This window comes from Lynx rufus, unplaced genomic scaffold (genome assembly GCF_022079265.1).
Source record: "Lynx rufus isolate CCGP_SWC_20201006 ecotype Redwood Valley unplaced genomic scaffold, mLynRuf1.p SCAF_1, whole genome shotgun sequence".
NCBI classification, from domain to species: domain Eukaryota; kingdom Metazoa; phylum Chordata; class Mammalia; order Carnivora; family Felidae; genus Lynx; species Lynx rufus.
In genome coordinates, this window is record NW_025814823.1 from 61,763,434 (window position 1) to 61,779,108 (window position 15,675).

A 15,675-nucleotide genomic window follows, 5' to 3' on the forward strand; every position below is an offset into this window, starting at 1 on the left:
ACTCAAGTCAGGTTTTCTCAGAAACAGACTCTGAGACAGACACCTGCTTGTAGGAATTGTATCAAAGAGTGCTTTCAAACATATCACCGCAAAGAAATGAGGGAATCTTAGAGGAAAAAGTTCATCTGGATTCAGATTGCAACAGAGGCCTCGACTTATCCCACAGAAGATCTGCAGCTGGATGGACCCTTCAGAAGGTTGAAGAGTCTAAGATTTTACCCTATTTGCTAGTTTACCAGTTACCCTCCTACAGTTTTATGGATGTTGACAGAAGGCGCAAGATTCCTGGGCCAGAGAAAAAGGACTCCGTTATTCACAGAGAGCAGCAAATGAGCATCAGCGTATGTGTGTCAGTTCCCTTTGCCACCAAACCCCAAGGAGGCAACGCAGTGGGTAAAGGTGAATGGCTCATACTCAGTGGCTTGTGGTACAGAAGAGAAACCCTGAACTTGAGGAAGTCTAATCATTTATAGTGGCAGTATATATGCTGTAGCTGCTACTGAAGGAGATACTATCTGTCTTCCAAGATGTTGGGCAAACTTTCCGTTTTTTCCAGAGAGGTGCCCTATATCTGTGAATTCACGGCAAGTGAGTTTATTATGCATGCATACTTAGTGCCTGTGCTTGAAAGACGTGCAGGAATGTGAGAGCTCTAGGGGAACGTCTTGAAACACAGAGTTATCATGGATGTGGACAATTGGGACTGGGCTTCGAACCTGCTGGCCACTCGGTACAGATGGAAGCAGTATCTACAAAGAGATTAAGCTATGAGCCATTGGCAGCCAACAGTTCTGGTGCCTAGGGCAACAGTGGTTTAGTCTGGGAACTAAGGGTTCTATCACAGCATGGACTACATGCATCACAGTATGGACTACACTATGAGAATATCTATCAACTCTCGGAACCACCATCACCTTCCCCTATCCTGTCACTTCTTTAACCAACATCAACACCGATTTGTATCACCTGATGTTTCCTTCAAATTAAACCTCTTACTTGTATACACCATGTCTTCGTTTTACCCTGTTCCCAGTTTGAATCTACATAATTTCATTTGTAGATATTTATGAAGTCTTTCCTGCTCTTTTTATTATGATAGTATGTAAGTTGCCAGAATAAACATTCTCTTCCTTTCTGCATCAAATAAACAGATGGCTGTTTCAATACTGTGAAATAGGGGAGTAATTAAATGAATTCAGAGATAATCATGCATATATTTTTATTTTCCCACATAAGATAACTTTATCTGTGCTTACAAATATATTTGACTTTTAAATTGATGTCATATTCTTATTTTCACTTGTCAAATAGCTTAATCTAAACCAGACAATAGGATTTTCTCACTGCAGTTAAGAACCAAAAATTCCTGAGAACCTGAAATAAGCATTTCTTAAAAACTTGGATATTTTTTATTGATCATGATTTCTATCAGCATCATGATAGAGATTTTGAAGAAAATTAATTCTTTAACCAATATTAATTGAATTCCAGCCCTAAAAAAAGAATCTCTCTGGTCGGGCCTAGGAGTGAGTTTTAGAAAGTCGTTCATATAATTCTGATTGCCAGCCAAGCTTTGGAAACATCAGACTACAGCAATCAAATTCATTTGTTATATAATCTATCAATGCACATAGAATATGAAGCCCCTATGTCACAAAGGATCTCCTAACATTCAAATCAAAGAGTATCCGCAGAGGTTTTCCCTTTGCTATTAGTTAGAAAATGGTATGAACAATCATAAAATATCTTACCAAACTTTATGTAGGGAAATATCACCATAGCCCAGCGAACACATCCTAACCATTCTCAACAGGGTTGAAAAGGTAAAAAAAAAAAAAAAAAAAAAAAGAAGAAGATCATATTTTTTTGTTAAATTGACAAATGTGGTTAAGTGTGAAATGGCAGTGTTTAAATTGCATTCATTAGTTTTTATTTTTTAATTTTTTTGTTACATTTATTTATTTTTGAGCGGCAGAGAGGGACAGAAGCACAAGCAGGAGAGGGGCAGAGAGAGAGGGAGACACAGAACCCAAAGCAGGCTCCAGGCTCTGATCTGTCAGCACAGAGCCTGATGCTGGGCTCGAACTCACAAAATGCGAGATCATGCCCTGAGCCAAGTCAGATGCTTAACCAACTGAGCCATCCAGGTGCCCCCAGTTTTGTCCATTGTTAAAGAAGAGACATTGAAAACACATGTTCAAAATGATGCTATATTGGTTTTATTCTTTTTTTGAGAGAGAGTGTGTCAGCAGGAGAGAGGGAGGGAAAAAGAGAATCTTAAGCAGGTTCCATGCTCAGTACAGAGCCCCCTGCAGGGCTCAATCCCACCACCCTGAGATCATGAATTGAGCTGAAATCAAGAGTTGGGTACTCAACTGACTGAGCCACCCAGGCACCCCTGTTTTATTCTTGAGTATATCTCTTTTGATTATGTATTATAACATATTATTTACATTAATATTATTTGAAGTATAAATAAATGCAAAAATAATTTAGCCTATGTTTATTGTTCATCTACTGCTTTTTGTTACTATCAATACAGTCTCAAATACGATAAAATTCAAGAGTCCCTCATCCATGAAGCTTCATAGAAATTATTGATTTATTGATTTATTTATTCTTTATTTAGTATTCAGGAACCACATCGCTTTTGTGCTTATTCCTTCCCTTAATTTAATTTATACTTAGATGTTCCAAGTGACATCCACTGTTTCAGGTCAGGTTTCCTCAGAAGCAGACTCTGTGAAAGACAATGGCTTGCAGGAATACTATTAGAGTGCTTTCGGGAACATCTCTAGGAAGGAATGAGGGAATCCATGGTTTGTTTCATTTTGTTTTGTTGGTCTCTGGAATAGACAACAGTAAAACAAAAGAATTCAGCCTACAGTTGTACAGGTAGAATAAGTATAATCCTATCTGACATAAGAAGGTCAGAATCAATATTTTTCTGTACTTGGATTTCTTAGTCATGTATGTAATTATATATTTTATTTGCATTATACTTGAAAAGTGGCTCCCTAGAAAGTATGCATTTTCTTTAAAAAATAGAGTTAAAATTAGAATTAATAGCACAATTGTGTGAATTAATTATACATTTGGTATATGATAGACCTTTTTATTACTGGAGTTATAAACTATTAACATTGTCCATTTACCAAAAGGAAATATTTAATTCGTTAAGCACATTCAAATACCCTCTTTGGATTTGTTTTTTCTGGGTTGTTTTTTTTTTTTTTTTGGTTTTTGAAAGAATGTATACATTTTATATCATAGGCTTTATTAAATACTAAAAAAAATGAAATCAGAATTTTTGTTTTGAAAATATTTTATATAATAAGATATAAAATATTTTCAAAAATATGAAAAAATTAAACAATTTGAACAAAACAAGATATTATAGACATATATTATTTAAGATCATATACCCTAAGCCAAAATCAGTTATAAATTATAAGTTTAGTAGCTATGAATTGGAAACTGAGGAATTATAAGAGTTAAATAATGAGGAATTTGTATTCACATTTCTCTGAATTAATGATCATGTAGTTTCAGATACAAGAGTAATATATGCTCTAATCAGAGAATCTTAATTCAGTATTTGAAGTCGTTGGCATTTAAACATTTTGAACCGACTAAATATAGCCTAGTCATAAGACAGTTACTCTATAGCAAAGCGTCCTGCTTGGGTCAGAACTGAGGTACTGTTCAGGCTGAGTGGTGTTAGGCAACACTGCCCCCTAGAGGTTTTCTGAATATTCCCAGTAGACAAGGATCCTACACGTTAAGAAGGGCTGAAGAAATTTTTAAAGGCTAAACAATGTTACGGAACATAACAAATGGGTATGGGCCCACTTCATTTCAAGTGACGTGTATGAGACTTGAGAAACCTAGGTAAAATGAAATGTAAATCTATCAACAACTGGAGTTCAGACATGAACTGACAAGTCTGTGGTCCTAAGAATAGCTCTGATGAAAGTTGGGCCAGGTTTGCAGGTCAGAGGAAGTAGTTTCCTCATTGTGTGGAACTGGCCTTGGAAATCACTCCACCCCAGCACTCTCTGTAAAGACTGTACTCTGTAGGGATAAAGACTATTCCATACAGGAAAAAGTTGTTTAACCATCAGCATTTGTAACTCTGATGCTGAACTTTGTCTGAAGGGGCAGATTATCAGAATGTGGAAGGTGACTTATCAGTATTCAAGAGCAAAGAGCATCAGAGATCAGTGATGGAGAAGAGGCTAAGTGTCATTCAGGAAGGGACTTGTTCCTAGAGGAGAGGAGGTGCACAGTGGAGAAGGCTCTCAGCATCACAGCAATGATTTTGTAACTGGGTTTCATGAATGGATGGTGATTTCCCAGGAATTCTAAATAGTTGGTGAATCCAGGAGAATACAGACTCTAGTTACATAAAATAGAGAAGGTTAAAACTGCTGAATTCAGAACAATACACAAAATTAGAGGAGAAATCTGTACCTGCTAGTCAATGGCGGAAAGAAAGGAAATCATCTAGCCCGTCAGAAGTACTACCGGAATTATTATATGTCCATTAGAACCACACTGAGTGGTGGGAAATATATACCTTCTTATCCATTTTTTTTAATATATACCCTCTAAGTGTTTCCTACATATGAGGCCTCAAAAATCAAGCAGCCAGATAGATTACTTGCTCTTAGTCACATAATATATTTAAGTAAATATATTTAACTTGCTAAATATTGTTAGTGTTTGAAGTGAATGAACATGGTACTGTGATGTTTTGTTACCTCATAGAAGTTATATTTTATTCTGAGAACTAAGAATATGAAAGCTGAACCAGGCAAAGGCAGATGCGAAAACAATGACCTAAATATGAGAAACAATCAGAAGTTTTCTAAGAAGTGACAGAGCATCATAAAGCGTTGGTCAGCTTTGCTGAAGCAGCAACTACAAACTCAAATTGGGGTATTGAAGTAAGTTTTTTTAATATAGAATTAAAGGAGGCAATAGATTGAAAAAAAATAATTGTGTCTGCCAAAGGTGGAGAAGATGACATATGAATACTTGAAAATTGAGGCAAATAATATTTCTTTGAAGCCATGGGAAGATATTACAGTTGAAAACCAATGAAGGATATTACAGAACACAATGTATGATATCATTCATATCATAAAATAATAAGACAAACTATATTATGGAGATTATATTACAGTGAGGCAAGGAGAATATTGGAATAATTTGTTAGGAAATTATTACAGCCCCCAAAACCAAGGCAGCTTGAACTAGGCTCGTGGGGTTAGAAAGTAGCAGATAGGTCAAAATATATTTACAAAGGTAAATATAAGTATATATTCAATATATATATTTATATTTACATAATTTATATTTATATATTAATATGTATTAATTATATAATACATTAAATTATATACTATATATAATTTAACATATTTAATTATATTATGTATGATGAGTATATTGTTACTAAATATATTCATATATATTCAGTTACAAATATATTTAGTATATATTTTACATATATTGTAACATGTAACATAGTAATATATAATAAATATATAATATATAATTATATATTATAATATAAAACATATTATGTCATATATTTATTTATATAAAACATAAATATATTAAAATATATCATTAAATCATAATGTATAATATATTAAATATAATAAATATTATATTTAGTTATAATATGTAAATATTGGGAACTATAGGTATAGTTACTTCCCAAAATAGTCATAATCTTGGCCCTTAAAAAATAAAGGAAAAAAGAAAAGAAATTGAACACAGCAATTAATTAAATTATTAAACACATTAATTAAATTATTAATAGGAAATATATAGCAAGCTCAATTATTGTCATTATTCCTTTCTATTAACTGTTTCATCATTCAGTAATAAAAGCCATAATGTAAACTTAACTTTCTATAAAATAAGGGAGAAAAAATCTACGAAATACAGCTATGATTGGTTTGAAATAAAGATAATTCTTCAACTAAACACTTGACATCATTTCTCAGCATTATGGCCTACAATTCTCTTTAAAATAAATATTTGATTGGAGTGCCTGGGTGGCTCAGTTGAGTGTCTGACTCTTGGTTTCAGCTCAAGTCATGATCTCACAGTTTTGTGAGTTCAAGGCCCAGGTGGGGCTCTGCTCTGGCATCGCGGAGCCTGCTTAGGATTCTCTCCCTCTCTCTCTTCCCCTCTCCCACTCGCACTGTCTCTCTCAAAATAAGTAAATTAAAAAAAAAACTTTAAAATAAATATTTGATTTAGCAATGTCTACATTCATATAATCTTGGTTTTGTAAAGGTCAAACGCTCTCCTAAAAAATTCCTTCATTTGGATGATCAAGCTTCACATTAACAGCAATGTCATGTTGGTAATATACATCCATAATAAGATATGATAAAAAATTAAGTAGAAATAAAATTACGAGAACAGAATAGGAGGTTATTGAATTAGGAAAATGGCCACTGTTGAACAATGGCAAATGCCTGAAAGAAAAAATAATATAAATTAAGAATTAATATGTTTCTTCATAGCAAACCATGTTAATTTGGGGAATTAAAAAGTCTAATCATCAGACTTACTGTGAAAATTTAAATTAGTGTTCCATTTCAGTCTTACCTAAATGTATGTTTTCTGAAAAATCACGATATCAGAATTTTGGAAGAGGGTACTTTTTGAAACTATGCCTTACTTTGAAAGACCTCTGAGAAAACAGCGAATTAAGGAAAAGAAAGCAGTGAGTGTGTTGTGCAAACTTTTCTGCCATACTTGTATGAATGCGTCTTTCCCAGATTAGGATTCCCCACTTCGTAGGTGTGTTTGGTTGCTTAGTGTCCTTTGAATACAACATGTGTTCACCAACACCATGAATGTTTTGGTTCTCTGTGCTGAGAGGATGGGAAGAATTGTGGTTAATATTTAAAAGAAAGTCTTTCACTAACAATGTGAAACTTTGAGCATCTACATTTTGTTGTTGTTGTTAAAGAGGAATGGTTAAATAATTGCTTATTTTTCCTCATTTCCAAGCCCACCTAAAGTGACAATAAAGTAATGAAAAACACCCATAAAGAAAATGAGAGAGAGAGAGAGGAAGAGAGAGACACCAAAGAAAAGACTTGTTAAACAGGGAGTGGATAAACAAGTCTTTGCACCTGAGTTAACAGGGAAAAAAAAAAAAAAAAAAAGAAAGCTGAAATTCAAATGCCTGCAGAAGAGTGGAAAACAAATAGATATCAGACCCACTGCTATTGAAATATCCTAGAAAAATCTAAAAAATCAAAGTTTTCAAGTCTTTCTAAATCTGGGGTCCCTTTTGTCACTGAAAACAAGAAGACTTACTGAAATTCTTTATAAAAAAACCTAAACTTCTTTATTCTATTACCTAAGCTCTGGCTAAAGGCAGGTCTGTAGTAAATTAGGGCGGTCTCAGTTTGTAGAATTGCCCTTACTTTTCCAATGTCCACTAGTTCATCTAACTCAAGGAGTTACCAGGTGCAGCTGAGGATGACAGTGACAGAGATTAATGAAAACTTAGCAGTAAGTGACAGGTCAGTCAATTTACTCAAGGCTAAAACCCCAAATTCCTTCCAATATTTTGTTCCTTATTCATGGTAGAATTTACATATCCCAAGTATGAGACTGGGAAATTCCTTGCTTCATAAATCTGCACTACTAAAGGAGGAGAGATTTAAAGGAATACTGATAGTTGGGATTCAAAGTCAGGACAGTTGGAGGTTACTGTTCCCACAGAAATGGAAATGCCTGTCTCTTTCCAATATTTATTTATTTATTTTAAATTTTATTAAGTTTTTAATTTTAATTCAAGTATAGTGAACACACAGTGTTATATTAGTTTTGGGTGTAGAATATAACGATTCAACAATTCTGTATATTACTCAGTGCTCATCAGGATAAGTGAACATAATATTTTAATTTTCCTAAGTGTCAGAAAATTGTGCCAGGGGAATGCTATAAATTGTATCCTACTTTTCCAGCCTTGATACAGCATCTTAGCCAATCATTGGGCAAGTATTTTCTCTTTGATGGTCAATAAATGATATAAAAATATTAGCTAACCTCCTTGTGATGTTTCAGTGATATAATTAGTGAAAACCCATCCATTTTTATTTGATTCCTTCCATATCCCAGAATCTGGACTAGGCTCTTCATGTACATTGGTTATTAACTCACAATAACATTAGCTCACAATAACTTCATTAGGTAGATCTTATTATGCACAATTTATAGAATTGAATTTAAGTGTCTGATCCAGAGAAAGCATTCAAAGGAGACTAAGTTTTTATAAACTTAAAAAAATGGAATAAGTTTAAGCTTACAAAAATGTTACATATGTATAGAGATTTCCCATATACCCACACTCAGTTTCCCATACTGTTGATATCTTACATTAGTATGGCCCATATGTCAGAATTAATGAACCACTATTGATACATTATTTACTAGGTCCACACTTCCTTCAAATTTCCTTAGTTTTCACCTAATGTCCTTTTACTTTTCTGGGATTCCATTCAATTTACCACAATACATTCTACTAGTCAGATGTCCTTAGGCTACTCTTGGCCTTGAGTTTCTCAGACTCCAACAGTTTGACAGTTGACTCTTTGACAGTCTGGAGGAGTACTGGTGAGATATTTTGTAGAATGTTCCACAATTGAGGTTTGTCTGCTGTTGTTTCCTCTCAAGATTATACTGAGGTTGTGAGTATTTAGGAAGAATATCCCAGAGATAAAGTGCCATTTTTGTCACATCTTATCATGGCCTACAGATTATCAATGTGACTTATCACTATTGATATTAAGCTTCATCACCTGGTAGTTTTTTTTTAGGTTTACCTGCAGTAAATTTACGTGTTTTCTCACCTTTTCATACTTTACTCTTTAAAAAGAAGTCAAGGGGCGCCTGGGTGGCTCAGTCGGTTAAGTGTCCGACTTCAGCTCAGGTCACGATCTCGTGGTCCGTGAGTTTGAGCCCCACGTCGGGCTCTGGGCTGATGGCTCAGAGCCTGGAGCCTGCTTCCAATTCTGTGTCTCCCTCTCTCTCTGCCCCTCCCTCATTCATGCTCTGTCTCTCTCTGTCTCAAAAATAAATAAACGTTAAAAAAATTTTTTTTAAAAAGAAGTCAATATGTACATCCCGCACTTAAGGGAGAGAGAATAATACTTCTCAACCTCAAGGATTTATATAAATTAAGTAGAAATCTTCTGCATTTGAAATGTGTCTGTTCTTCTCATTTATTTAATAAATCTTTTATTTATATCACTATTACTTGAGGATATTTATTTTATAAATTGGACTATAATCCAATAGGACTTTATTCAGTTTGTTGCTGAAAATCTCCAGATTCGCTATTGAAAGCTGGTTCATTTAGTTGCTATGCCCCTTTGACATGTGTGTGTGTGTGTGTGTGTGTGTGCACTAACCAGTCTCAATACACATAGCTATAAATATTTTTATATCCATCTTTATAGTAAGCAAAACCTGCATGCATATTGATGTCTTCAGCTCTAATGCATCCTTCTAGTCGATCTGTAACCTCCCATTGTAGCAGTGAGAAACAAGAATTCCATCATCCGAGTGCGAACAAATAGAGTCCAGGTAGTAGAGACCTCACTCACATCTTGTATGTGCCAATCATAAGGGATTGCAATACTTGACAGTTGATGCAACTTCCACATTCAGTCTTGGTGTGTGGGGTAAGGAGCAGTATCAGTGGGGAAGGTCAAGTAGAAGTCTGTGAAACCACTTTCCCACCAGCCAAGATACTAAATCAAAAATAATATTACATTACTTTAGGGCAGAGAGAATGGAGGGAGAGGTTGAGGTAAGTGCCATCCTTAAGGATCTAAAGGATACAAGAGTGGTGATCTATATCATATTTCTAATTGATCCACTATTCTGATACCTGGGAAAATGAATGGATGTTGGAGGATGACTGCAAGTTACTATAAATATAAATTAGCCTTAATGGTAGCCCCCATGCCAGATGTTGTATTTTTAGTAGAGCAAATTAATGTGGCCTCAGGTAAATGGTATGCAATCATCAATCTGGTAGAAATGTTATTTTCTATCCCAATCTGAAACAATTCAGGCTCACATGGAACCGACAATAATATATATGTATATTAGAATTGTCAAACTATGGTCAGATAGTCCAATTTGGCCTATTTTTGTACAGACTCAGAACTAAAAATATTTTGCAATTTTAAAGGTTGGAGAAGAAGGAGGAAGTGGAGGAGAAACAAGGGGATGAAAAGGAAATGACAGAGACTATACGTAGCCTGCAAAACCTAAAATGTCCTCTAATCACTTACAGAAAATATTTGCTGACCCTTGATTTATATTAAGGCAATTAGGGCATATCACAGAATATAAAATTAGTCTGTTGCATCTATGACATTATGTTCATTGGGTCAAATAAGCAAGAAGTGGCTACCATTCGGAGGCCTTCATATATCACATATGTTCTGGAAGGTAATAGATAAAGCCTGTGGATTTTTTTTTCTTTAATTTTCAGGCATCAAGAGTGTAGTTTTTACTATGACTTCCTCTCCAAAGTGAAAGATAAATTATTGAATCTTACCACTCTTACCTTATCTGAGGAAGCATGATGCATGGTGGGCCTCTTCAGGTTTGGAGGCTGTGTATTACACATCTAGGAATAGCACTCCAGGCCATAAATACATTTAAGCTCCCAGCTTTGAATGGCACTATGATGCTGAAATGACTCTTGAACAGGTACAGGCTGTGAGGCAAATGGTCCTGCCACTGGAGTCATACGGTACAGCAGACTTTATGCTCTTGAAGTTACCAGTGGTGGGGAAAGGTGCCATGTAGTACTGGCAGCAAGGCCTAGTGAAAAATCACAACAATGTCCCAAGAGTTACAAAGCAAGGACATGCCATCAACAAAGAATTATAAGGCTTTTGAAAAATAACTCCTGATCCACTCCTGGGCACTGATCATTAGATTATTATCTAATTATTATCCAATAAGTGACTCTGTGGCTGGAACAATCAGGAGGTGAACTTTATCATATCTACCAAGTCATAAAGCTGTGTGGGCACAGGAAATACCCCACTTAAGGTGATAGTGGCATATTCAGAATCTTCACAAGAAAGACCAAAAGGCATAATAATCCTGCAGGAGGATGTAATTCAGACTCCCATCTTATCCCCACTAGTAGCCCTCTCTCAATTCATGACTGTTTCTGTGTTGGCTATCATACACAGCTAAATGAAGAAGTAGGGAAAACTTGCAGTTACTGATGGGTCATCTCAGCATGTGGGTAAAGGCAAAAATAAAGGAGTGGCCTTGAAAGATAGTGGTGATTGAAAAGACTGCCCAGGGACCAATTTTCAGTCAGGGTACCTATTCATCCATTTTTTTTTCTGTTTTTATTTTTTATTTTTTTATTTTTTTTCAATATATGAAATTTATCATCAAATTGGTTTCCATACAACACCCAGTGCTCATCCCAAAAGGTGCCCTCCTCAATACCCATCACCCACCCTCCCCTCCCTCCCACCCCCCATCAACCCTCAGTTTGTTCTCAGTTTTCAACAGTCTCTTATGCTTTGGCTCTCTCCCACTCTAACCTCTTTTTTTTTTTCCCTTCCCCTCCCCTATGGGTTTCTGTTAAGTTTCTCAGGATCCACATAAGAGTGAAAACATATGCTTTCTGTCTTTCTCTGTATGGCTTATTTCACTTAGCATCACACTCTCCAGTTCCATCCACGTTGCTACGAAGGGCCATATTTCGTTCTTTCTCATTGCCATGTAGTACTCCATTGTGTATATAAACCACAATTTCTTTATCCATTCATCAGTTGATTTGTACCCCAATGTTTATAGCAGCACTCTCAACAATAGCCAAATTATGGAAAGAGCCTATTCATCCATTTTTTATGGAAAAAAAAGTGTCCTGAGATTAGAATACATATAGATTGATGGCCAGTGGATAATGGTCTAGCCAATTTCTCAGTATTCTTTAAGATGAATGAGTGGAATATTTAACAAGAGAGTCTTGAGTAGAAGCTTATAGAAGAACATGTGGGAAGTGCATGTAGTAAAACATTTGTACTACTTATTAACATCCATCAGATGTTATAGAGAATATACCATGGAGGAAGTACTAAACACCTAAATAGACAAAGTAACCTGGTTTGTTGGCATTAATCAGTCTCTATCATGGGCTACCTCAATGCTGGCATGATAAACAAAGAACAAAGAAGTCGTTGTGACAGAGATGGAAACTACTCATTTGAAAAACAGCATGGACTCAGTGATGTATCTACTATTATTGCTGATTGTCTAATCTGCCAGCAAAAAAGAACAATGTCCATGATATTGGGACAAAAAGAACAATGTCCATGATATTCAAACATGGGTTTGAAGAGATCAATAGCCACTTAATGGCAAGTTGAGTACATTGGTCACCTTGTACTGTGAAAGGACCACAAATTTGTTCTCATAGGAGCACATATATTATGGGTATCAGTTTGCCTTTCCTGACTAAAGAACCTCAACCAATACCACCACATCAGGAATTAGTGCTTACTAACCTATTAGCAAGGGATACCACATAATCAGATCAGTGGATCCACTACATAGTAATTGGATGTGAGAGTATCTTATGGCTGAAACCTACTAAATGAACAACATCCACACCATGTAGAAGCTGATAAGAGTGCTGAACTGGCTCTGGAAGGCACAGATAAATTCCAGCTCAGAGCCAGTACTCAGCTAGGATATGCTGCCATTCTCCAGGATGCAGTTCATGTATTAAACCAAAGATTGCTCTACAGTATTGTGTCCCAAACAGGAAGTATGCATGGTCTGGGAACCAAGGGGCAGAAGCAGGAATGGGTGCACTTACAACAATTTCCAGTAACTCACCGGGGGATTTTCTGTTTTCCATTTGCACAACTTTGGGAGCTGCAAGTTTATAGGTTCTTGTGCTAGGAGAGAAACTTTAAGTCCCACTGAATTGTAAGCTACATCGGATCCCTGGGCATTTAGGGCTTTGATTCCAGCAACCTGCAGGAAGGAAGAAGTATGAATGTATTGGAAGGAATAATTTGCCCTGATCATCAATAGATGACAAGGCTGCTGTTGCATATTGGGGGCAGGGAGTAATCCTCGTGGCACCCAAGGTATCTATTGGAATTGACCCTTATACTTACTTGACCAATTGTGACTTGTGAAAGGACATGTGCAGCAAACTTAGCCTTAGAAGGGCACGTGTACTGGATGTTCAAGCTGTGTATGTATAAATTTGGGTCATACCACTACAGAAACCACCCAGATGAGCAGAGGCTAGGTGGATAGAAAATAGATAGTCGAGGAGGAGGAGAGATGAATATCCATTGTGATTGAGATCTTGACAGTTTAGGGCAGTAGGTCCCATTAGTCTCCCACTTCTAAGTGTGTGTTCATGAAGACAGGCCCAGGGAATCCTGGAAGGCTTACTGAATATACTCAAAATATATGGGAAATATGGGAAGGTGACAGAGAGGGACAGACGTTGTTTCTGACTGATATCTCCTACAAGGGAGAATGTGCTGCTCACCTAAGGGATTGAATTCAGCAGGCAGCCTCCAGCGTTCAGGTCCTGAGAATGCACCTCAATGTGGAGCCTCTTGCTCTATGACATACCCTTTCTAGGGCAATTTACAAATGGTGACGGAGTAAGATACACGTGTAAAGCTGAGCAGTTTAGAATAGCTGTGATGGGCAATACTAACTTGAGAACTGTAGGCAGGAATGACTGAGGCTACACTGAGTGGGCATCCCAGCTCAGGTTCTTACTATGCCCAGTGCTATTTATTGTGTAATTTCTGCATAGGACCAAGGATTTTTTTTTTTTAATTAAGCTCATGTTACCAAAGTCTTAAAATAGAAGCAAATATTTGAATTTTGTCAAGTAACATAATGATTTTGGTTATGCTCATATTTGGTTAATATACAACTCTGTTAATTTTGGTTGGAGAACATGGATGACTTTTTTGACAACTGTCAAATGAATTAAGGGAACAGTTTCACTCATTTCAAAATCTCTAGGGACTTCATTAATAAAACAGCTCTGTATAGTTGAATTTTCTAGTTTATTATTCCTAAATGAATTAATAGGAGTTAGGAAAATAAGTATAAATAATCCATTGGATTAAATGCTAGAAGGTTCAAGTTGCAGAAGAATTATGTCCTTCAGGAGGAGGCACCATCATTAGCTCTGTCATTCTAAAAAGAGGGGGGAATGGGTTTCCAATGATATAACTAGGATAAGTCATTGGGAGGAAGGTGTATAGTGGGAGGAACACACCAACATATACATGTCGGGGAAAATGTTCTCTCTTTCCATTAATAGCCTTTCTCTTATATTATCTCATCTTGCTTGTCTTCTTGATGAAAGGATTAACAATTAGAAAGCAGAGATTATGATCTGGGCACGGAGGAGGACCACTAAATAGACCACTTGCTCTTCTCTAAGTACACACTTTGTGACAGTTGTATACTCATAAAAAGGACTTTATGGCTATCATGCGTTCCAGCCAAACCCAGGCCTTATGGCATGGAGTGTACACATTGCTTATGAACATCGAAGGCTCAACTGCAGCATGTGGCTGGATAAATAAACTAGGACCCTGGGATCCTGACTTGCTAATCAAATGTCTGCTTTATATCTCATTCTGTCTCAAATTCTGTGTAGGAACTTTACACGGGGGAGTGCTTATTATTATGATATTCTTCCTTCTGTTTGTGATGAGGCAATAAATGCTATATTTCAAAAATATACTACTGTTTAAAGGATTTACATTATTTTGTGGAAAAGCTACAGAAATAGGGAATGAAAATATTTGCCTGGCTATCAAATTATTTGTCCAGGACCAATAAAATATATTTAACACTTTCAATTAAAAATAAACTGAACACATATTTATATTTTTTCTAATAAGTTAAAATTTCCAAAATCTGTTAAAACCATATAGAAATATAATATGCAAACAAAATATATTTCACATAATTCAAATAAGCTTATATTATGTTTAATTGAATTAAGTTCAAATTTGAATATATATGTAGTAATTGTAATGTATAGTTTTACTTTTATTCATTAAAAGAAAGAACAACTAGGATTCAGTATTTTGTTTTGTTTGTTTGTTTTTTGTTTGTTTGTTTTGAGAGAAAGTCAGGGAGGAGCAGAGGGAGGGAGAGAGAGAGAGAGAGGGAGGGAGGAAAGGAGGGAGGGAGAGAATCTTAAGCAGGCTCCACACCAAACTGAGAGCCCGACTGAGGGCTGGATCCCACAATTGTGAGACCGTGACCTGAGCTGAAATAATGAGTCAGATGCTTAACCAACTGAACCACTCAGGTGCTTCTGATTCAATGGTTTTATATCAGTTGCTTAGAAGACAATTAAATCGTCTTTGTTTATACCTATTTGGAATGAAAGTGTAAAAATTAAAATAATATGTTAGAAATGTTATATACACGTATCTATAGATAGGTATATATGTATACATATATATGTATGTACATGTACATATACATGTATACATATATATCCATATTTACAGATGCATATGTATAACCAATTACTTCTTAAATTCAAAAGTTTATTAGCTTTAAAGCTTAATGGGGATT